At 43.5% G+C, this 23,664-nt stretch overlaps 1 protein-coding gene across 7 annotated transcripts in view; it reads left to right on the top strand.

Moving 5' to 3' along the window:
- The window catches only part of adck1 (aarF domain containing kinase 1), a 669,842-nt gene that overhangs the window by 386,005 nt on the left and 260,173 nt on the right, over nt 1-23,664 (top strand). The window lies entirely within an intron of this gene.

Genomic DNA, 23,664 nt, shown 5'->3' with positions numbered 1-23,664 from the left:
CACGGGCATTTTGCAGTATACAAGCAAAAATAAGTTAATCCTAACTTATATTCAATTTCTACAGGAAAAATTACGATTAGAACAAATAAAAACACAAAGTCCATTTTATAAAAAACTGACCAAAACGGTCAAACGGTTGCTCAATTTTAGGATTGTACTGGTTGGTGCAAGAACTAAGTGGTTGAAGGGAAGCAGCTGCTCTGGTGGTAGGACCTTAGGCTTCTGTACCTCCTGCCTGATGGTAGCTATGAGAAGATGGCATGGTTCAGATCGTGGGGATCTTAGGTGATGGATGTTGCCTTCTTAAGGTAGCGCCCCCTGCAGATACCACTGATGGTGAGCAAGGGCATGCCTATGGTGTATCAGTCCGAGCTTACTATCTTCTGCAGCTTCTTATGTTTGAGATGGACATTTTAGATGAAAGATCTTGACCTGAACTGTTAATTGTTCATTTCACTGCAAAGATGCTGCCTGATCTGCTGAGTTCCTACAGTGCTTTGTCTGGCTTGATGTTCCAGCATCTGCTGTCCCTTGTGTCTCTTAATACAGCACAGGGATTACAGCAATGAAATACACCCTTCAGTCCATCCAGTCCTTGCTGAAACCATTTAAACTGCCTACTTCCATCGACCTGCGCTGGGACCATAGCCCTCCATGCCCCTACCATCCATGTACCCATCCAAACTCCTCTAAGTGTTGAAATCGAGCTCGCACGCACCACTTGTGCTGGCAGCTCATTCCGCACTCTCACCACCCTCTGAGTGGAGAAGTTTCCCCCTCATGTTCTCTCAATCTTTTCACTTTTCACCCTACAAAAGTAGGTGGAGGAGCGGGTAGTGTTGAGGAAACAGAGAGCCTGCAGAGAGACTTAGATAGTTTAGAGGAATGGGCAAAGGAGTGGCAAATGAAATACAACGTTAGTAAGTGTATGGTCATGCACTTTGGTGGAAGAAATAAACAGGCAGACTATTATTTAGATGGGGAAAGAATTCAAAATGCAGAGATGCAAAGAGACCTGGCAATCCTTGTGCAAGTGCACTAAAGGTTAACCTCCAGGTTGAGTCGGTTGTGAAGAAGGCGAATGCAATGTTGGCATTCATTTCTAGAGATATAGAATACAAGGGCAGGAATGTGATGTTGAGGCTCTGTAAGGCACTCGTGAGACCACACTTTGGAGTATTGTGTGCAGTTTTGGGCTCCTTATTTTAGAAAGGATATACTGATATTAGAGAGGGCTCAGAGAGGATTCACAGGAATGATTCCAGGAATGAAAGGATTACCGTATGAGGAACGTCTGGCAGCTCCTGGGCTGTATTCCCTGGAATTCAGGAGAGTGAGGGGGGATCTCATAGAAACATTTCAAATATTAAAAGGCCTGAATAGATTAGATATGGCAAAGTTATTTCCCATGGTAGGGTATTCTAGGACAAGAAGGCACGATTTCAGGATTGAAGGGCGTCCTTTTAGAACTGAGATGCGGAGAAATGACTTTAGTCAGAGGGTGGTAAATCTGTGGAATTTGTTGCCACGAGTGGCTGTGGAGGCCAAGTCATTGGGTGTATTTAAGGCAGAGATAGATAGGTTTTTGATTAGCCAGGGCATCAAAGTATGTGGTGAAAGCAGGGGAGTGGGGATGACTGGAAGAATTGGATCAGCCCATGATTGAATGGCAGAGCAGACTTGATGGGCTGAATGGCCTACTTCTGCTCCTAAATCTTATGGCCTTATGATCTTAACCCATGGTTTACTATATTTTCTTCTATATTATGTATTGCATTGATCTGCTGCTGCTAAGTTAACAAGTTTCACGACATGTCAGTGATAATAAACCTGATTCTGATTCTCTGGTTGTAGTCCCACCCAACCTCAATGGAAAAAGCCTGCTTGTATTTACCCTATCTATACCCCTTATAATTTTGAATATTTCTATCAAATCTCCTCACAATCTTCTACGTTCTAAGGAATACAGTCCCAACCTATTCAATCTTTCCTAATATCTCAGGTTCTCCGGACCCGGCAACATCCCTGTAGATTTTCTCGGTACTCTTTCAACCTTGTTTACATCTTTCCTGTAGGTAGGTGACCAAAACTGCACACAATACTCTAAGTTAGGCCTCACCAATGCCTTTTACAACTTCAACATAACATTCCATCTCCTGTACTCAACACATTGATTTATGAAGGTCAATGTGCCGAAAACTTTCTTTAAGACTCTATCTACCTGTGATGTCACTTTCAACAAATTATGGACCTGTATTTCCAGATCCCTTTGTTCTACCACACTCCTCAGTGCCCTACCGTTCACTGTGTAAGACCTACCCTGGTTGGTTCTACTAAAGTGCAAACTTCGCACTTGTCTGCATCAAATTCCATCTGCCATTTTTCCAGCTGAAGCAGATCCCTCTGCAAGCATTGATATCCTTTGTCACTGTCCACTGCCCCCCAAACCTTGGTGTTACCCGCAAATTTGTTTATCTAGCTAACCACCTTATCATCCAGATCATTGATAGAGATGACAAACAACAAAGGACCCAACACCAATCCCTGTGGCACACCACTAATTACAGGCCTCCAGTTAGAGAAACTACCATCCACTACCACTCTCCTGTTCCTTCCACAAAGCCAATGTCTAATCCAGTTTACTACCTCATCTTAAATATCAAGCGACTGATCCTTTTTGACCAGCCTCCCATGCAGGACCTTGTCAACTGCCTTGCTAAAGTACATGTAGAAAACATGCACTGCCTTGCCTTCATCCACATAACATAAGAAGTAGGAGCAGGAGTAGGCCATCTGGCCGTCAAGCCTACTCCGCCACTCAATAAGACCTTGGGTGATCTCCACTTATCTGCCTTTCCCCCATAACCCTTAATTCTCCTACTGTGCAAAAATCTATCCAACCTTATCTTAATTATATTTACTGAGGTAGCCTCCACTGCTTCAATGGCAGAGAATTCCACAGATTCACCATTCTCTGGAAAAAGCAGTTCCTTCTCGTATCTGTCCTAAATCTACTTCCCCGAATCTTGAGTCTATGTCCTCTAGTTCTAGTCTCACCTACCAGTAGAAACAACTTTCCTGCCTCTATCTTATCTATCCCTTTCATAATTTTATGTTTCCATAAGATTTCCTCTCATTTTTCTGAATTCCAGTGAGTACGGTCCCAGTCAACTCAATCGCTCCTCGTACTCTAACCCCCTCATCTCTGGAATCAACCTCATGAACCTCCTCTGCAGAACATTTTTCCCTTATGACAGAATCTAAAACCTGTGGTTTCAGAATTAGTGATGTCCCATTTAAGTTCCTTCTCTTAGAAGGCCATTACACCAAAGAGAGTTGTGGGGCATAAATTATTCAAAGCAAAATAGGAACGTAGAGTGTTGGGGAATCAAGGGTTGTGGGGAAAGAGGGTATATGAATTAAAGGAGGATGAGGTCGCCATTGATGTTACTGAATTTATGAACAGGCTTGAGTGTCTATGTGGTCTATCTTGCTCCTCTTTCGCATGTAAAATTCAACTGGACCAGGCACACTAGGAGTCGGGAGTGTGATGAATAACAATCCACAGCTCTGATAATGCTGCTCTACACTGCTCAACACTATCCAGGGTAAAGCAGCTTGCAGCTTGCTTGATTGCCATCGAACCCACCACCCAATACATTCATTCACTTTATCAGCAACACACTCTAATCACAGTACGTAACGTCTACAACATGCACTGTAGTTACTTGCCTGGGCTACTCTGATAGGACCAGTATCACCCTCCACAGGTTCCCTGTAACACCCTGATTTGGAAACATATTGCAGCTCCTGCATCGTTGCTAGCTCTAAATCCTGGAACTCCGTTCCAAAAGCACTGTGTCGGAAGAGAGAGTGTCCAGAAAGCCAGCGGCAGTTCACAAATGTCATTCACCACCACCATCTCAAGGGCAGTTAGCTATTGAACTTGTCTCACCAACGTCCCATAAGTTGCTGTTTCTTTTTGCGCCTCGTGGCACATCATGTGGCACTTTTAGTGTTTCCATAGCATTTAAGTATATTTTATGAGGTTGAGTTGCTAGTTTGACATTCAAACCAGTACAGATGGAAAGCATGCAAGGACCTGGTCAGATTTGAACTGGGGGCTATTTGCCTCGAAGTCCGGTGCTGATGCCACTACATCATAGGCTGGCAACATCCCATATATAAATACTTTTAAAAAAGATTATTTCCATCTGCAAACATTTATTTTTAATGGTTATAACTGTGGTTTGCATTTATAGAGCCATAGAATACGACAGCACAGAAACAGGTCCTTTGACCCATACAGTCCATGCTGAATTATTATTCAGCCTAGTTCCATCAACTTGCACCTGGACTGTAGCCCTCTCTACCTTCCCATCCATGTACCTGTCCAAACCTCTCTTAAATGTTTAAATTGAACCCTTGTCCTCCACTCGTGCTGGCAGCTCGCTCCACACTCTCACCACCCTCTGAGTGACGAAGTTTTTTCTCATGTTCCCCTTAAATATTTCATCTTTAGCCCTTAGCCCATGACCTCTAGTTGTAGTCTCACCCAACCTCAGTGGAGAAAGGTTGCTTGCATTTACCCTGTCTAGACCCCTCATCATTTTGTTTACCTACTTTTGTAGAACCATTGAACATCATCAGGTTCTTCATAGGAGCATTAGCAAACAAAATGTTGGTGCTGAGTTACTTAAAAAGATAGGGCAGGTAACCAAAGATTGGGTCAAGAGGTAGGATTAAAAGAGTGTATTAAAGAAGTAGGTAGAGAGCTGGAGAGACAGAGAGGTTCATAAAGGGAACTCCAAAGCTGACGGCCTGGCCACCAAAGGTAAATTGGTTCACATCTTCTTCTTCTTAGGCTGTCCATCGATTTCGATGTTGACTGAGGCCTGGGCAAGGTTGTATGGGAAACCGGCGGTTGCCCATGCTGCAAGTCTCCCCTTCTCCGCGCCACTGATGTTGTCCAAGGGAAGGACACTAGGCCGATACAGCTTGGCACCAGTGTCACCGCAGAGCAATGTGTGGTTTTGCCTTGCTCAAAGAGACAACACACTGCCTCAGCTGAGGCTTGAACTAGTGACCTTCAGATCATTAGACCAACGACTTAGCCACTTGGCCGTGCGCCAACTCATGTACTGAGGGAGAATGAAAATCTTTGGTTTTACACACTATTCCTACATATCCGTGTATTGAGGACCACAACACCAGAGTGCAGGATAAAGTGTTCCAGCAGAGAAAGTGCAGTGCAGTCAGGAAATAAGAAGCAAGGTCAAAACAAGTTAGACTGTGAGGTTGAGAGCATCTTATTGTATTAGGGGACCATTTAACTGAGAGGTAGAAGGTATTGTTGAGCCTTGTGGTAGGTGCTTTGAAGCTTTTGTATCTTCTGCCTAATATGACTCTACCAAAGGAGGTGTAAGGTGCTCCTTCCCTCTTCTAGCCTGCAGGTCACCCTTGGGCAAGGTGTAACACCAAGGGTGGTTGTGTGAGCAGCTGGTGCATATCACAAGTCCTGTTTATGTGACCACTGACACCAGGCAGACAGTCTCTGAAGAGTACTGATAATGGCTGGGGTCACCCGTCTTGTAAAGACACTGCCCAGAAGAAGGCAATGGCAAACCGCTTCTTGCCAAGAACAATCATGGTTATAGACCATGATCACTCATGTCATATGACATGACACATACTGATGATGATGGGGGAGAGGGGGGAGAAGAAAGAGTGTTTAAGAACATGGAAACGAGCAAGTAGCCAGAATTGGAGGAGCATGATTAGTCTGCATATTTTTAGCAACACACACAAAATGCTGGAGGAACTCAGTAGGCCAGGCAGCATCAATGGAAAAGAGTATAGTCGATGTTTCGGGCCGAAACTCTTCAGCAGTTTGCGTGTGTTGCTTAGAATTCCAGCATCTGCAGATTTTCTCTTTTGTGAATATTTTTAAATTTTGAGATTACAGGAAAAAAGAGGGGTGAGACACAGTGTGGAATTGAAAACAAATTTTGAAATCAAGGTTCTGCTTAACTGGTTAGCTACAGATTAATTGCACACTAATTGCTTCTACAAAAACTAACATTAAAGTTTCAGAAAATCTGTTCACTCTAGCACTTCAATCACTGGCCATGATGTGAAGCCTCTCAGTTTTAGCACCTCTATTAAATTTCATGGAGTTAAACTTCTGCAGAATCCTCATAAGAAGCAGCCCTGTCTGGCTCCCTTCTTTCGCTTCTGAACAGCTTGAAGCTTGTCACAGTCCAGTGGCTGAGGGCTGCAGCCTTCTAGGAGCCTTTGGATGCACCAGATAGCCTATCCCTAGGATTAGACAGCAGGCTGACACACACCGCCCAGGGAGCATATGGTTATGCAAATAAGCTGACCATATCAAATCACTCACAGCCAGCTTTCTGCGCATTGTGTCAGGAAGCATCAACAGTGGCAGGGGCTCAGCCAATGAGAATGGAGAGCATAATCAGGTCGGTCCTGCATCAAGCTCTTGCGTGTCAGAGACAGGTTAATAGCAGTTTACTGTTGTGAACTGTGAAGTCATCACTTTTGTCTGTTCAAAATACAATTTAAAATAGATAACATCTTCCTCCAAGTTGTCGCACAAGCTGATTGGGTAGTTGAGAAGGCGTATGTTGTGTTGACTTACATTAGTTGTGGGACTGAGTTGAAGAGCCATGGAGTAATGTTGCAACTCTACAAAACTCTGGTTAGACCACAGTTGGAATATTATGCTCAGTTCTGGTTGCCTCATTATAGAAAGGATGCGGAAGCTTTCAATAGGGCATGGAGGAGATTTACCAGGCTACCCCTGGACTGGAGGGCATGTCTTGTAAGGAAGGGTTGAATGAACTTTTCTCTTTGCAGCACAGGAGGATGAGAGGTGACTTGATAAAGGTGTACAAGATGATAAGAGGCATAGATCGAGTGGACAGCCAGAGACTTTCTCCTGAGGGCGGAAACGGCTAATACAAGACTGCATAATTTTAAGACAAGCAACACACACAAAACGCTAGAGGAACTTAGCAGGTCAGGCAGCATCTATGGAAATGAATAAGCAGTCGATGTTTCGGACCCTTTTCCAGGACCCTCATTCAATCTTAATTTTAAGATAATTGGGGGAAAGTAAATGGGAGGGGAGGAGTGTCGGATATAAGATGTTTTTTAGACAGTGACTGCTCTGCCACTGGGAGGTTGAGTGAGAGGTAAGGTGGGTTTTGGAGAAGCTGGTAAGTCAGGAGGAGAGCAAAGAGGGAGAGAGGGGGAGTATGTTACCTGAAATTAGAGAATTGCAGCACTTGGTGCTGAGATAGGGTTGGCGAGGAGGAGGGCACATTGCGAGACCCCATCCAGTTTCCGCACTGCTTAATTTACTAAACATCAGTGAACACAAATTTGTCTGGCAGGTTGATCTTTTACAGTCACTGATGACTGATTGGTTAGGGGACTATGAAAGGTTATCTGTGGGTCTTTGACCAGAAGGCCAAGCTGAGGCACCAGCTGACTTGCTTAGACACACTTCAAACATTGCTGCATTCCTCCATCAATTTGTGTTTCGCAAAGTGTTTGCTTCTCATTTTTGACAATTGTTTTATGGATCCATTTGACCTCAGTTCTTGCAAGTTCCTGGGCCGTTGTTGGAGGAGGACCCGTGAGGAGGTATTTTCCTCCCAGTATTCTGGGCACTTCTTATCTGTCAAATAACATCATGGAGTGCATCTTAACAGAGTCACTGGTCAAATCTCGTTGATGTTTGAGGGAGTTTGCTGTGTACCGACTGACTGTTGGCTTCACATATCACAGTAGACATAGGCTATAAAGTGCTTTGAAATTTCCTGGTTTGAAATCTGCTGTTGAATTACAAATGTTTTCCCTATCCTCTAGGGTTGTCTGTTTCTGTCTTTCAGTGTTGACAATATATAGGATATCAGAGGTAGTTTTTTTTTACAGGGAGAGAGATAGATGCAGGGAACACTGGGAGGAGCAGTGGTAAATGTTCATTAGGGGCATTTAAGAGACTCTTAGATAGGCATGTGGATGAAGGAAAAATGGAGGCCTGTGTGCAAGGGAAGGGTTAGACTATCTTGCAACAGTTTAAAAGGTTGGCACAAAATTGTGAGCAGAAGGACCTGCAGGCTTATAATGTGCTGTACTTTACATTCTATAAAGTTCATCTCAGGTTATGGAAGGACACACATAGATCAACTGGGAAAATAGGCCAAGGAAAGGCAGCTGGAATTCAACTTGGAGCAGTCAGAGGTCTCTGAGGAGTGTGGTTGCACAGAAAGACCTTGGGATCCTGATGAAGGGCCTCAGCCTGAAACATTGTCTGTTTATTCCTCTCCATGGATGCTGTGTTCACCTGCTGAGTTCCTTTTATAAACTTTTTGTGTGTTCTTCAAGATTTCCACCATCCGTAGAATCTTTCACGTTTATGGAGTATTGGTCCCACACTTTATGAAGGACATGAGTTCGTTGTTGAGAGTGTAAAGCAGATTCACCAGAACGCCGCCTGGACTAGAGGGCCTTAGTTGTAGGGAAAGATTAGATAGGTTGGGTTTCAATTCCCCAGAGCAAAGGAGCTGAAGTGTACATTAGATTACGAGAGGCAAAGATAGGGTTAGAGAGAATTTTTCTCCCATGTCAAGAGGACATGGGCTGAAGGTGAAAGGAAAGAGTTTTAAAGGAATCAGAAAGGAATGCTTTTTATGTAGCACCTGTTGCCAGAGGAGACGAGAAACAATCATTATGTTTAAGAGTCATGTGGACAAACACTTAAATAGGAAAGTCCCTGATGTGTGCAAGTTAGTTTAGTGTAGATGGGTAAAAATGTTGGCATGAACAGTGTGGACTGAAAAGCCTGTTTCTGTGCTGTACACGACTATGCCTCTATGATCACCTGTCCAACCCCCTAGATTTCCATCACTACAAGTAATCTGCTGCCCAACAGCTATGGAAAATCACGAGTTGGGGATCGCCCATTTGTAGATGATTTATATGTTGTTATAAATGATTCAAAGTTGGCCAAAATCTTTTGTTATTCTCTCACAGGATGCATCAGAAGTGATGGTGAGCCTTCTTGCGCTGTAGCAGTCAGTGTGCAGACCACAAGGAGTATACACAGCTGAGGCTGAGGCAGCCACGCAATTATAGAATGGCCCATTACTGGCTTAACTCGACCCCATTATCCCTGCTCTTCCACCACCACACACAGTACAGTAGCAGTAGATGTCAGAAGCACTCAGTGGGTTGTCTAGCATCTGTTGAGAAACAGCAGCTAGATTCGGATAGTTCTAACCTTAGTGTTGCCTCTCCTGATTTCTCTCCAGCCTCTTCGAGTTCTGCAGCTCTCTGGGGTCTATGCACTGCTCTGATTGTCAATGCTGCCTGTTCTGATTGCTCCATCTTTCAGGTACCAATATTCTAAGCTCTGAAATTCCTTGCCTTAATGTGGAGTCATGCAGGACAGAAACAATCACTTCAGCCCACCAAGTCTGTGCCTGCCATTAAACACCACTTACTCTACCCAGCACTAACCTGAATTTCATTTCCCAACACTTCCTTCAGCTCTCTGAGATTGTATCACACATTTGGGGAAAATTTATATAGTCGTAGCGTATAGAAAAGTACAGCACAGAAACAGGCCCTTCAGCCCATCTAGTCCATGCTGAACCATATAAACTGCCTACTCCCATTGACCTGCACCGGGAGCATAGTCGTCCATTCCCCTACCATCCATGTACCTATCAAAACCTCTCATACATATTGAAATTGAGCTTGCTTGCTCCGCTTGTGCTGGCAGCTCATTCCACACTCTCACAACCCTCTGAGTAAAGAAATTTCCCCTTCATGTTCCCCTTAAACTTTTCACCTTTCACCATTAATCCATGACCGCTAGTTGTAGCCCCACCCAACCTCATGGAAAAAGCCATTTACCCTATCTATGCACCCTCATAATTTTGTATACCTCTATCAAATCTCCCCTCACTCTTCTACAGCCCAAACCTATTAAATCTTTACTTATAACTCAGGTCCTCCAGACCCGGCAACATCCTTGTAAATTTTCTCTGTATTCATTGAACCTTACTTAGTGACCAATTACCCCACCCATCTGCAGATCGTTAGGGTTTTGGAGGAAACCAGAGTACCTGGAGCAAGCCCACCCTGCCACAGCAAGAGTCTGCAAACTCCATAAAGGCAGGAGCCAAGGTCAGAATTGGCCCTGAGCATGGGAGCTGTGAGGAAGTGGTTTTACAGTTGTCAACCACAAACTTCATAGTCAAATTGCACTTGGTTCTCCTTTTTGAATTTATTGGTGAGGAGATTGCTCCTAAATCTTTAGTAATGAGAAACGGCCTGTTGATGATGGAGTTTGACTGTTCTTGGAACATGTTAAATAATAACCCATGAGCCTCACATCAGTACTGGAAGTTACTGGAAAAATGAAGGACAGGATTCATGATCGCTTGGAAAGGCCTGCACTGAGGATTGTTAACCAGTAACGCTGACCAGTTTGAATTTTTTGAGGAGGTAACAAGGTATATTGATGAGAGCTTCAGTAAAGGCTCTGACAAGCTCCCAAACAGACGCATCTACTGCACTGCCCTTATCAATACACATTGTCATAGACCTTGCCGAAAGCTTGATGGCCCATGGGATCCAAGATAATTTGGTAAATTGGATCTAAAATTGGCTTGGCAATAGGAGACAGAGAGTGACATTAAAGAGCTGTTTTCATGATTGGATGTCTGTGACAACAAGAATAGGTGCTGGGACCCTTACTGTGTTTAAATATTGATGCATTGATCAGAAAGACTACAGATAGATGAAATTGATACAAAGATCAATGGTGTTATTGACATTGAGGAGAGTAGTCTTAGATCAGGGGTTCCCAGCCTGGGGTCCACAGACCTATCAGTTAATGATAGGGTCCATGGCATAAAAAAATCTGGCAACCCCTGTCTTAGACCACAGGGTGATGTTGATGTGTTGGTGAAATGGGCTGAGAAATGGCAGCTGGAGTGAACTCCTCAGAAAAGTGAGGTGATGCATTTTGGAAGTACTAACGAGACTAGGACTAATATAGTGAATGGTAGGGCATTGAGAAACAGAAGATCCTGGATTGCAAGTCCAATGATCCTTGAAAGTGGCATCGCAGGTAGATGTTGTGCTTGAGAAGACATATGGGATGTTTCAACACATAAAGCGCTGGAGGAACTCAGCAAGTCAGACAGTGTCTATGGACAGGAATAAACATTAAATGATTCAGGCTGAAACCCTTCATCAGCACTGGGAAGGAAGGGGGGATGGAACCAGAATAAGACGGTAGGATGAGGGGTTGGAGTTCAATTTGGGAGGTGATGCTGGTCTTCATCAGTCAGAGCATTAAGTACAAGATTGGAGAGGTTATGAACAGAGATGAAGAGGAATTTCTTTAGCCAGATGGTAATGAATCTGTGGAAGTCATTGCCACAGATGGCTGTGGAGGCCAAGTCTTTGAGTATATTTAAAGCAGAGATTCATTGGTTCTTGATCAGTAAGGATGTCAAAGGTTATGGGGAGAAGGCAGAAGAATGGAGTTGAGAAAGATAATAAATCAGCCACAATGGAATGCCAGAGCAGACACAATGGGCTGAATGGCCTAATGGCCTTACCCTGAGCCTATATCTTATGGTCTCATAAAGCATTGGTTAGACCTTAGCTAGAGTACTCTTGGCAGTTCTGGCCACCATACTATAGGTAGGATGTGGAGAGACGGCAGAGAAGGTTCTCCTACAGAAGACCAGACCTTCACAGGGGCAATATGCAAACTTCACTGGAGATCAGGATTGAACCTGCTTTGACAGAGCTGTGAGACAGCACTCTCTCTGCCTCTCTTTCCTCCTTTAAGACTCTCTTTAAAACCTACCACGGCACAGTAGCGTACGGTTTAGTGTAATGCTACGACGACCCAGGTTCAGTTCCACTGCTGTCTGTAAGGAGTTTGTCGGCTTTCCCCCACACTCCGAAGATGCATGGGTGGCCAGGCTAATTGGCTACGTGGGTGTAATTGGGCAGTGTGTGCTTGTGAACCAGGAGTGCCTGTTACCATGGTGTATGTCCAAATGTCTCAATCTCTAGACCACATTGATCTCAGTTAATACCTGCCTCTACACTCTATTTGTGCTCAGCTTTAATTTTTTATTTGCCTATGAAGTCTGAGATGATTTTGCAACTTTTGAATTGTTGCATAGATGGCTCTTATTCACCTCCCAGCTTTCACTTGATACCCCCTTTCCATCACCTACTCAACACCCCCTCACCCGGTCTCACCTATTCCCTGCCACCTCCTATTCATTCTCCTCCCTTGCCTTCTTATTCTGGCCTCTGCCTCCTTCTGTATCAGTCCCGAAACAGACTCTCCACAGATGCTGCCCGACCTGCTGTATTGCTACAGCATTTTGTGTGTGAGTGTATTGCCCTAGGTGAGAGTTATTATTGTTATTCACAGGGCTGGACACAAAGTAAATATTTGGATCTCGAAACTGATGCAAAAATGGATTCAGTTTAATTTTAATTATCAGCTGCTTGATCATCCAATTTGAAGAGACTGTCCTTTACCCTCGCAGCCCCTCAGTTCATTAGGTAGTCACTATATGACAGACCTATTTTTGTGCGAGTGAAAGTAAAAATTGGTGCAGTATTTCCACAGTATTTATACCAGAGCGGAAGGAGATTGTCTGCTATCAGAACAATGCTTCAGATTTAATGATGCTTTGGTAGTTATAGCCTAATTAGATTTTTACAGGCTTTAATGCCACATGCAAATAAAACGGGAGATCATTTCAAGGGCATGACATCCAATTACTGGAGCAGAGAGTTTCCTAGCAGAGAGGAATGACAAACACCACGCGCCTGTTTCACAGACAGATTGTATCTCTGGATCCTGCCGCAAAATGCAATTCTGCTGACTCATTCTGTACCCTTTCCTTTTCGCAAAATCATTGTCTTTAAATGTCACTCCTCTTTTGAATATGGGCTGCAAAAACAGGACCAGTCATATTTGAACCTGCCTAATTTCTACTTCTCTCATCCCCGTTCAAAATGAAGAACCGAAACAGTTCATTCAGCCCAACTGGACCGTGCTAGTGCATCTTCTCCGGTACTGTCTCCTCTCAAACGATCTCTATCTCAGCTCTCTTGTGTCCTGTTCACCTTTCCAAACTCTCCACCCCACCACTTCATCTGGCCCTTTCATCTTCTCTCAGTGACTATATTTAAAGTTTGGTTGAGGTGTCTAACAACCAGTTTACCTTGATGCTGTTGATGTATAGCACTGTGGTTAAGCTTAGGATTAGTATTTTGAGGTCTGATGTGCTGTTGTGATTTCGGGAGTTCAAATCAATTCAAAGACCATATAGAAGCAGCATTTATTATCCATCTCAAGCCTATTTTCTCCGTAACCTTTGATGCCCTTACTAATAATGAACCTATGGCTCTCTACTTTAAATATACCCAATGACTGGTCTCCACAGATGTCTGTGCCAATTTTATGTCAATGATTCAGATGATGGCTCTGTGGCCAAGTTTGCAGACGATATGAAAATAGGTGGAGGGGTAGATAGTGTTGAGAAAGCAAGCAGTCTGCAGAAGGACTTAGATTAGGAGAATGGGCAAAGAAGTGACAGATGGATATAGTGTGGGGAAGTATATGGTCTCATGTACTTTGGTGGTGCAGAATATTTTGTAAGTGGGGAGAGGATTCAAAAACCAGAGGTGCAAAGGTCTCTGGGAGTCTTCATGCGGGATTCCTGAAAGGTTAACTTGCAGATTGAGTCAGTGGTGAGGCAGGTAAATGCAATGTTAGCATTCATTTCCAGTGGACTAGAATGCAGAAGCAATGATGTAATGCTGCAGGGTTATAAGGCATTAGGCAGACTGCATGTGGAGTATTGTGAGCAGCTTTGAGCCCCTTATGTAAGAAAGGCTGTGATGGCATTGGAGAGGGTCCAGAGGAGGTTCACGAGATTGATTTCGGGAATGACGGGGTTAATGTATGAGGAGCATTTGATGTCTCTGGGCCTGTACCCGCTGGAGTTTAGAAGAATGGTGGGGGGAGGGGGAATCTCTCTGAAACCTATTGAATTTTGAAAGGCCCGTTTACAATGGATGTGGAGAGCATGTTTCCTATAGGGTGATTCCAGTACCAGAGGGTACAGCCTCAGAATCTTTTCCCTCTCACTATAAACCTGTGCTCTCTAGCTTTTCCTTTCCTAACCCTGTGAATAATACTTTGACCATCTACATTATCTATGCCCCTCATGATTTTTTATGCACATCTGTAGAGTTACCGCTCCTGTACTCCAAAAAAGTCTTAACAGTGATAGAATTCCTCTTGTCCTTACTTACCACCCCATGAGCATTTGCATCCAACAAATCACCCTCTTCAACTTCTGCCATCTCCAAAGGAATCCTACCATCAAACATACCTTTACATACCCCCTCTTCTGCTCTCCGTTGGGGTCTCTTCCTCTGTGATACCCTTGTCCATTCATCCCTCCTGGCACTTAACCCTACAAGCGGCTAAAGTGTTACGCCACCCATTCACCTCCTCCCTCATGTTCATTCAGGGTCCCGACAGGTGAGGCCACATTTCACCTGCTGGAGTCGTCTATTGTACCTGGTGCTCCCAATGCATCCTACTCTATGTTGGTGAGACCCGTCATAAAGTAGGGGAAGGCTTTGTTGAGCACACCTGCTCCATCCAGTGAAAGCAGAGCTTTCCAGTGGCCAATCATTTTAATTCCAATTCCCATTTCAGTTCTGACATGTCAATCCATAGCCTCCACTTGTGCCAAGATGAGGCTACCCGGTGGAGGAGCAACACCTTATATTCTGTCTCAGTAGCGTCCAACCTGAAGGCATGAATATTGATTTCTCCATGCTATAAAAATTTTCCCCTCCCCCTTCTTCTATTCCGCACTGTGGCTTCGTACCTTTTCTCATCTGTCTATCACTGTCCCCTGGGTCCCATATTCCTTCCCTGTCTCCTATGGTCCACTCTCCTCTCCTAGCAGATTCCATCCTCTCCAGCCCTTTTTCTTTCCTTCCCACCTGGATTCACCTGCCACCTTCTAGTTATCCTCCTCCGCCCACTTTTTTTATTCTAGCATCTTCCCCCTTCCATTCCAGTCCTGAAGGAAGGTCTCGGCCCAAAACGACGACTGTTATCCATTTCCATAGATGGTGCCTGACCTGCTGAGTTCCTCCAGCATTTTGTGTGTGTTGCTCTGGATTTCCAGCATCTGTAGATTTTTTCGTTTAAAAAAAAATGCTCTATGCTGTCCAAACTTTCCCTACAGTTCAATCTCCCGAGTCTTGGCAACTGCCTTGTAAATCATTAACATTAAACTTGTGCACATTCCATGACTGAGTAATGTTGAGGGTTTATAAGGCATTTGTCAGACCACATTCGGAGTGTGTGTGCAGCACTGGCCCCAGGTCTAAGAAAAAAATGTTCTGGCAATAACGAGAGTCCAGAGGAAGTTCATGAGAATGATCTCAGGAATTAAAGGGTTAACGTATGGAGAGCATTCAATGGCTCTATGCCAGTAGTTATTGGAGTTTAGAAGAATGAGGGGGATCTCATTGAAACCTGTTGAATATTGAAAGACCTGGATAGAGTGGACGTGGAGAGGATGCATCCTATAGTGAGAGAGTCTAGGAACAGATTGCACAGCCTAAGGTTACAGAAAAATTCCTTTAAAATAGAGGCGAGGAGGAATTTCTTTCAGCAGAGAGTTGTGAATTTGTGAAATTTTTTGCCACAGACAGCTGTGGAGGGTAAGCTATTGGATATACTTAAAGTCAGGTTAGTAGGTTCTTGGTTAGTAAGGGTGTCAAAGTTTATAGGGGAGAAAGCAAAAGAATGGGGTTGAGAAGGAAAATAAATTAACCATGATCAAATGGTTGAGCAGTCTCTAAGGGCTGAGTGGTCTAATTCTGCTCTTATGTCTAATGGTCTAAATAAAGGGTTTTCTGTCCCTGGTTATGAAGTTTATGATAGAGAACAATTTTCCAAGATCTACCTGACTGTCCTCTTAAAATTTTGGAAGTCTTATTCCTGCCAATATTAGTTCCTGAAAGGTTTGATCACATGATGTCAGATAACTTGTTGTCTGAGCAATTGTCCATGTAACTGTCTACATGTAACTGATACCTAAGGAATGGTAATGCAATGGTAAATTACCAGACTAGTTCCTAGAATCGTGGACTGGGAGACTGCAGAGGAATTTAAATCCAGTTAATTAAATAATCTGGAATGAAGAGGCTAACCACTGCGACGATGACCATAGGATTGTCAAACTATAATATATATTATAAATATTTGCTGTCCTTAGTTTAGTTGACTTTATGTTTGACCAGCAATGTGATAGATGCCTTAATATTTTAACTTGGTTGGTTGGTGTCCTTACCTGGTTCAAACTGGTGGTTCACCACTACTTTGTTAAGGGGCGGGCATTAAATTTTGCTTTTCCCTAAACTGCGCAGTTTTACACATAGCCCCAGATCCACAGATGACAGAGATCTGTGCACTGTGCCATATATACCGAGTGGACTAGTATTGCTTATCATTCAAAATCCGATCATAGATTAACAAGCATAGAAGCAGGCCCTTTGGCCCAACTCTTCTATGCTAATCAAGACACCCATTTAAGCTAGTCCCATTTTTGCACATTTTCCAGGCTATCTGAACCTTTCCTATCTTTCCTTTCCTGTTTCAACCACATTGTCTGGCAAGTTTTTGAGTCTCTTTCCCTGGGAAAAAGACTGTGCATTAACTCTATCTAAGCTGCTCGTGATTTCACACACATCTTCTATATAAAGTCACCTCTCAGTCTCCTCTGCTCCAAAGAATAAAGTCCTAGCGTACCCAAACTCTTCTATAACTCAGTCAATTGAGTCCTGATAACATTCCTGTAAATCTAATCTTTCCATTCTTTTCAGCTTTCCTGCATCAGGATATCCAAAACTATACACAACATTATGTCTTGTACAGTTACAACATAATGTCCCAGCTCCTAAATCCAATACCCTTACTAGTAAAGCTCAGTGTGCCAAATATTTTGTTCATCATCCTGTCTGATGTGGCATGTGGCCAAGTGGTTAAGGCGTTGGACTAGTGTTCTGAATGTCGTGAGTTCAAGCCCCAGCCGAGACAGCGTGTTGTATCCTTGAGCAAGGCACTTAACCACCCATTGCTCCAGTCCACCCAGCTGAAAATGGGTACTGACAAAATGCTGGGGGTTAACCTCGCAATAGACTAGCGTCCTATCTGAGGGGGGAGTCTCGTACTCTCAGTTGCTTCAAGTCATGGAACCCAGCATAAGCACTGGCTTGATGAGCCTATAAGGTTCGGGACAGACTTTAACTAACTAACTAACTAACCTGTCTAATGGTAATACTACTTTCAATAAACTATGTACTTGTACTTCTGGGTACCTCTGCTGTACAACACTCCCCAAAGCTCTTCTATTCCTACCTGAAAGTCCTTAAGATTTGTGAAGGTGATAGTTTGGATGAGACCACATAAGACCAAAAGAATATGACATAGGTTCAGAATTACGCCATTGAGTCTGATTAATTCTCCCTCTCAACCCCATTCTCCTGCCTTCTCCCTGTAATCTTTGATGCCTCTGCTAATCAAGAACTGATCAACCTCTGCTTTAAATATGCCCAGGGACTTGGCCTCCATAGATGAATTTCACAGATTCACCACACTCTGGCTAAAGACATTCCTTCTCATCTCTGTTCAAAAGGGATGTCCTTCCATTCTGAGGCTTTGCTCTCTAGTCCTAGACTCTCCCTCTTTTAGAAAAATACTCTCCATTCTAGGAGAGTTTCTAAGCCTTTCAATAGGTTTCAATGAGATCCCTGTCAGTCTTCTAATCTCCAGTGAGTATAAACCTAGAGGCATCAAAACTGCTTCCCACACATTCACCTTTTAATCCCGGATTCATTCTTGCCAGCCTCCAGTAGGCCCTTTCCAATGCCAACGCATCCTTTCGGAGATTTGGAGCCCAAAACTGCTCACAATACTCTAAATGTAGCCTGAACAATGCCTAAAAAGCCTCAGTATTATATCCTTGGAGCTATTAAAATTAGAGCCGACAAGAGAAAGCGTAAGATTTCTATATGATAAATATGACTATATTTATAAAGCACTGTATTCTGTTGGCTTTTATTTAAATCACTTTCTCAACCTGCCATGTGACCTTTAATAAACTGTGCAGATTTATACCTTTATCTCCCTGTTCTCCTGCCCAGTTTACAATTATGTCTTCTCGTTTATATTGCCTCTTTTCATTCCTCTCACTAAAATATGACACCTTACATTTCTCAGCATTAAGATTCATCTGCCTCCTAATTGCCCATTCCACCAGTCTAAGTATACCTCCTCAAAGCCACTTACCACCTTCCTCACACTTCACTGTATCTCTGAATTTTGTGTCATCTGAATATTTGTAAATCATTCCCTTTATACCCATGTCCAGGCTTTAACATAGAAAAGGAAAGGAGTGGTCCTAAATTTTTTGGAGTGAAGAAGGATGAGAGGTGACTTGATAGAGATGTATGAGATGAATACAGGCATAGTTCGAGTGGATAGCCAAAGACTTTCTTTCCTTAGGCGGAGATGGCTAATATGAAGAGGCACAATATTAAAGGGATTTGAGGAAATATAGGGGTGATGTCAGAATTAAATATTTTTACCCAGAGTGGTGAGTACCTAGAATGCCCTCCCAGTAGTGGTGAAAGAAGCAGATACATTAAGGGCATTTAAGAAACTCTTAGATAGATACATGGATGATGGAATAATGGAGGACTATATGGGAGGGAAAGGTTAGATTGATCTTAGAGTAGGTTAAAAGCTTGGTACAACATTGTGGGCCAAAGGTCCTATACTGTGCTGTTAAAATGTTCTAAACAACCTTGCATAAGGTTGCATAAACAACCTTGTATGGTAGCATAGTGGTTTGCACAACACTTTAGAGTACAGGCAACTCGGGTTCAATTCCCGCCGCTGCCTGTAAGGAGTTTGTACATTCTCCCTGTGACCGCGTGGGTTTCCTCTATGTTCTCCAGAATCCTCCCTCAATCCAAAGACATTGTAAATTGTCCAGTGATTAGGCTAGGATTAAATCAGGGGATTGCTAGGCAGTGTAGCTCAAAGGGCTGGAAGGGCTTATTTCAATAAATCCAGGAAGTCCCTGGACTACGAGCGAGTCCTGTTCCTGAGTCTGTCTTTAAGTTGGATCTGTACGTAAGTCGGAACGAGTACATCCGGTATTATTTAGCATCAGTTAGTCAAACATTTGTCTTAGTATATAGTACATATTTTACCTTTCTATGCATATAAAACACTTAAGAAATTATGTATTCCAATAATTAAACCACTGAGTTGCTTAGTAATAATTGTAGCTTTCATCGGGGCAGGGCGTTTCACATGCTCCATTATTCTCGCTTTATCCTTTAAAATTGTTCCAATCGTTGACCAGCTGCAGCCTAACACTTTTCTAATGGTGTTTCACCTCTTTCCAATCACTTTATTATTTCCACTTTATTTTCAATTGCGATCGCTTCCCATCAATGGAACAGGAACACTGCGGGAGGCGGGTCCTGAGCAGTGCCGGAGGTCCGCTGGGTCCTGAGGAACACCGCACTGAATTCCCTGAGTCCGAAAGTCCACCGCACTGAGACAGGTTAAATGGGACAAGTGGGGGCTGTGCCAGGTTTGGGTATTTGATCCTCCCCCTCCGAGCATGGGAATTTAAACTGGAGGTGGCAGTGTTTTTTTTACGAGGTCGAGTTGCGAGCTCAACATCAACTTGGTATGGATGGTACGGGAGTCACTGGATCGACATCAACCCGGCACGGGAGCGGTCTGTCACTGGATCGAACTCAAGAACCTCCGTTCTCAAGCCCGGCGCTGATCTCACTGCGCCACCAGCAGACTGGAACGGTGGGTGGGGGGGGGGGGGGCGGTGTCAGGGTGAATTTTGCTAAGAAAAATTTAAGCCAAATACAAAGTTACACACTCAACACAGTGTCAACAGAACGACTTAAAATGGCGGATGGCGTCATGATCTGACTTAAAATGGCGGACAGCGTTCTCCTTCCTGTTCGTAAGTACGAGTTGTCCATAAGTCCACCGTTCGTAACTCTGGGACTACCTGTAATATAAATCTCTCTCTCTTTTCTGTTTCTTAGCCACGTTTCTATCCATGCTCCTTCAGCCCCTTTGATTCTCTGGTCTTCGATCTTCACCAAAAGCTGATAATATAACAATTTACCAGTTGCCAAAGGTTCATATTACCACATTAACCACATTTCCCTCATCAACATTCTCTGTTATTTAATCAGAAAACACTATTGACTTTCACAAATCCATGCTCGTTTATTCTAATTAAACCACATTTGTCCAATTGACTGCTAATTCCTTCCCTGGTTATTGTTTTAGACACTTTCCCCACAGAGGATATTAAACTCATTGGTCTTCAGGTACTAAGTTTATCTTGACAACCTTTTCCACTGTTTTCCAGAACATAGTCACCAGCTGTGGAGGTTATGGCCAGCACCTTTGAAATTTTCTCTTACCTCTCCTCAGTAACCAAGGATGCAGCCCACCTGCTCCATGTGACTTATCCACTTTAAATACAGCTACCTCCCCTAACACCTCTTTCCCCAATTTGGCCTTTCCAGAATCTCAACCTACCTTCCTTTGTTGAAGGTTAACTCCTCCTTGGTGGGCTGATATAAGATGTCCTTTTAGCCTGGTTCTCATTTATACTTGGGCTTCTGTTACGCACTTTTCTTAATTTTCTACATCATCCTATGATTTGAATTTCCATATCCTTCTCATGGACAGGAGCTGAAGCAGCTCCACCTTAAAGATCTCCCTCTGCACAAGAACAAAGACAGAAAGGGACTCGAACCTTTTTGGGTTATGAACATCCCTATATACACTCAATGGCTACTTTATTAGGGATATGGGGAGAAGGCAGGAGACTGGGGCTGAGACGAAAATTAGATTAACCCTGATGAAATGGCAGAGCAGACTTGATGGGCTGAATGGCCTATTTCTGATCCTGTCTTATCAGGTCTTCTGCTGCTGTAGTCTATCCACTTCAAGGTTCGATGTGTTGTGCATTCAGAAATTCTCTTCTGCACACCACTGTCGTAACGTGATTATTTGAGTTACTGTTGCCTTCTTGTCAGCTTGAGGGGGTCCGGTCATTCCCCCTGACCTCTCTCATTAACAAGTCTTTTTTTGCTCAGAGAACTGTCGCTTACTGGATGTTTTTTGTTTTGCTCACCGTTCTCTGTAATGTGAATACTAGAGACTGCTATTCATGAAAACCAAAGGAGATCAGCAGTTTCTGAGGTAGTTAAACCACCCTATCTGGCACCGACAATTATTCCATGGTCAAAGTCACTTAGATCACCTTTCTGCTTCATTTTGATGTTGGTCCAAACCTCTTAACCATGTTGTATGCTCTTAGGCATTGAGTTGCTGCCGCATGGTTGGCTGATTAGAACGAGCAGCTGTACAGATGTACCTAATAAAATCTCACTGAGTATGTGTACATATGTTCAGTTCTATGAATGTTAGAATCCTCACTCTTAACTCTTTTACAAATTGTTCTTTCTCATGATCTTGAAATGCTTTTGATGCTATTTGTTTCATTACTGTGGAGGTATTTTGAAATATAGAGTGATTTTGTGCATTTTCTCACTTAAGGACATCTGTAAAAACAGTACCAGTCAAAGTAAAATTTATTATCAAAGTACATATACAGTATGTTACCATATACTACTTCGAGATTCATTTTCTTATGGGCATTGCAGAAAAGTAAACAATTGCAATAGAATTTATGAAAAACTGTGCATAAACAAAAACTGACAAGCAACCAGTGTGCAAAAGAAGACAAATAGTGCAATAAAAATATCGAAAAGGTGAGTTGTAAAGAGCCCTCAAAAGTGAGTCAGTAGGTTGTAGAATCTGTTCAGTGTTGAGGTGAGTGATGTTATTCATACCGGTTCAGGAGCCTGATCGTTAACTGTTCCTGAACCTAGAGTTTCTGTACCTCCTGCCCAATCAATGGTAGTAGCAAAAAGAGAGCAGGGACGATATGGTGGGGGTCCTTGAGGAGGATGCGGCCTTCTTGCAGCAGTACTCTTTGTAGATGTGCTCAATGGTGGGGAGGGCTTTGTTTATGATGGTCTGTACTGTATCCACCACTTTCAGCAGACCTTTCCATTCCTGGACATTGGTGTTTCCATAGCAGGCTGAGATGCAGCCCGTTAGGAAATTCTCCGTCTTACATTTATAGAAGTTTCTCAAAGTACTTGGTGACATTCTGAATCTAGTTTTCTGTTCCCAGGTGAGGCTTTTCTTTCCAGGATATCCTTCATATCGTTCCCTGCAACTTCCACCATCTCCAAAGGAATCCTACCACCAAACATGCCTTCACCTTCCCCTCGCTGATTTCCACAGGGATCACTCCCTCTGTCCATTTGATATTCCCCACTAATCTCCCTCCCAGCACTTATCCCTGCAAGCAGCCCACTCACCTCTCCCTCACCTCCATTCAGGGCACCAAACTGTCTTTCTAGGCGAGGCACACTCCACCTGTGAGCCTGTGGGTGTTGTCTATTGAGTTAGGTGCTCCCCCCCCCACAATGGTGAGACCTGTCATCAAGCACCCTCTGCTTCATAGAACATGGAACATAAAATACAAAAATCTACCGCATATTATGGGCCCTTCGGCCCACAATGTTGTGCCGACCATGTAACCTACTCTAGAAACTGCCTAGAGTTTCCCTACCACATAGCCCTCTATTTTTCCAAGCTCCATGTACTTATCTAAGAGTCTCTTAAAAGACCCTATTCTATTAATCTATGCTACCATTGCTGGCAGTGCATTCCACGCACTCACCACTCTCTGCCTTAAAAACTAACCCCTGATAATCCCTCTGTACCTAATTCCAAGCACCTTAAAACTATGTCCTCTTGTGTTAGCCATTTCAGCCCTGGGAAAAAGCCTCTGACTATCCACACAATCAATGTCTCTCATTATCTTATATACCTCTATCACGTCACCTCTCATCCTCCATTGCTCCAAGGAGAAAAGGCCAAGTTCACTCAACCTATTCTCATAAGGCATGCTCCCCAATTCAGCCAACATCCTTGTAAATTTCCCCTGCATAGTTTCCACATCCTTCCTGTAGTGAGGTGACCAGAACTGAGCACAATATTCCAAGTGGGGTCTGACCACGGTCCTATATAGCTGTAACATTACCTCTCAGCTCTTGAACTCAATCCCATGGTTGATTAAGGCCAATGCACCATATGCCTTCTTAACCACAGAGTCAACCTGCGCAGCAGCTTTGAGTGTCCTATGGACTCAGACCCTAAGATCCCTCTGATCCTCCACACTGCCAAGAGTCTTACCATTAATACTATATTCTGCCATCATATTTGACCTACCAAAATGAACCACCTCACACTGATCTGGGTTGAACTCTATCTGCCACTTCTCAGCCCAGTTTTGCAACCTAACAATGTCCTGCTGTAACCTCTGTCAGACCCCCACACTATCCACAACACCCCCAACC

Source organism: Hypanus sabinus, chromosome 2 (genome assembly GCF_030144855.1).
Source record: "Hypanus sabinus isolate sHypSab1 chromosome 2, sHypSab1.hap1, whole genome shotgun sequence".
NCBI classification, from domain to species: domain Eukaryota; kingdom Metazoa; phylum Chordata; class Chondrichthyes; order Myliobatiformes; family Dasyatidae; genus Hypanus; species Hypanus sabinus.
The sequence above is the reverse complement of the archived record's forward strand: the minus strand, read 5'-3'. Positions and strand labels throughout refer to the sequence as shown.